The sequence below is a fragment of the Seriola lalandi genome, unplaced genomic scaffold (genome assembly GCF_002814215.2).
Source record: "Seriola lalandi dorsalis isolate HSWRI2012SDOR001 ecotype SW California unplaced genomic scaffold, Sedor1 jcf7180001964175, whole genome shotgun sequence".
Classification (NCBI taxonomy): domain Eukaryota; kingdom Metazoa; phylum Chordata; class Actinopteri; order Carangiformes; family Carangidae; genus Seriola; species Seriola lalandi.
Genome location: NW_019434843.1, coordinates 1 through 1022, shown reverse-complemented (window position 1 = coordinate 1022; position 1022 = coordinate 1). Strand labels below are relative to the sequence as shown.

Here is a 1022-nt window from a genome sequence, read left to right as displayed (position 1 = left end):
CGACAGCTCGGGCTCATCATCATCAGCGGTAAGTACATTTCTCATAAAGTTTCTTTTTCAAGCTTTTCATTTTGTGCTTCTCTGTTAAAGCCTCTTAAATGATTAATGACTTAAATTGCATCAAGTTAAATACACAGCTAGAATGCTTACGTTTCATACAAAGCGCGTTATATAAGTTAATTCGCTGATCCACCGGCACCTTTCTCTATAACTTATCCTCACTATCTTGTGTCTGTTGCCGTGGTTTCATTCAAATGCAAGCCAATCGCTGCAGAGAATCTCGGTCGTTGAGGGGGGAAGTCTTTTGCCCCTCACACGACTTCCCCCCTTCTGTCACGTTGTGTTGTGCATCAGCCTGTAAAATTCAGGGATGTGCAATTGCATAGCAGCACAGAGAGATAAACTGGTGTTTTTGCTGCGGGGCTGATTCTGCTGCATATTTATATAGATGCTGTACATCAGTTACTGTGGGGGTTGCTCAGCCATTCTGTGCTGTATTCCAGGGGGTGAATATTTTAATTTACATGCCTATTAGTTGTTCAGTCCTTCAAAGCATCTAACCCTTGAGAAGACCATACATCATTGCCAAAAAAGATTTCAAGACTTTAAAGACAAAAAAAGTGAATTGTTTGACCCGGGTTTTATGAATGGTTCAATGATTGCATGGCTGTTTTTGCTTCTACAGGAAAGCAGCAAGTCTGAGCAGGACACACCCTGCCTGTCCATCAAACCCACAGGCAAGGACTTCTACAAAATCCTGGGTGTGGCCCCTGAATCCAATGAAGATGAGATCAAGAAGGCCTACAGGAAGATGGCTCTCAAGTTCCACCCAGACAAGAACAGCGATGCTGATGCAGAGGACAAGTTCAAAGAGATCGCTGAGGCCTACGAGATCCTGACTGACCCCAAGAAGAGAAGCATATATGACCAGTTTGGAGAAGAAGGTGAGAGTGAGGGAGACTTGACACTGTTGGGACTTCATTTACATGACTTAAATAGCTTAAAGAGTAACTGTCATCTGG

At 43.3% G+C, this 1022-nt stretch overlaps 1 pseudogene; it reads left to right on the top strand.

The window, feature by feature from the left end:
- The first annotated feature begins 4 nt into the window (after positions 1-4).
- LOC111649057 (dnaJ homolog subfamily B member 5 pseudogene) lies at positions 5-944 on the top strand (annotated as a pseudogene).
- The last annotated feature ends 78 nt before the right edge of the window (positions 945-1022 follow it).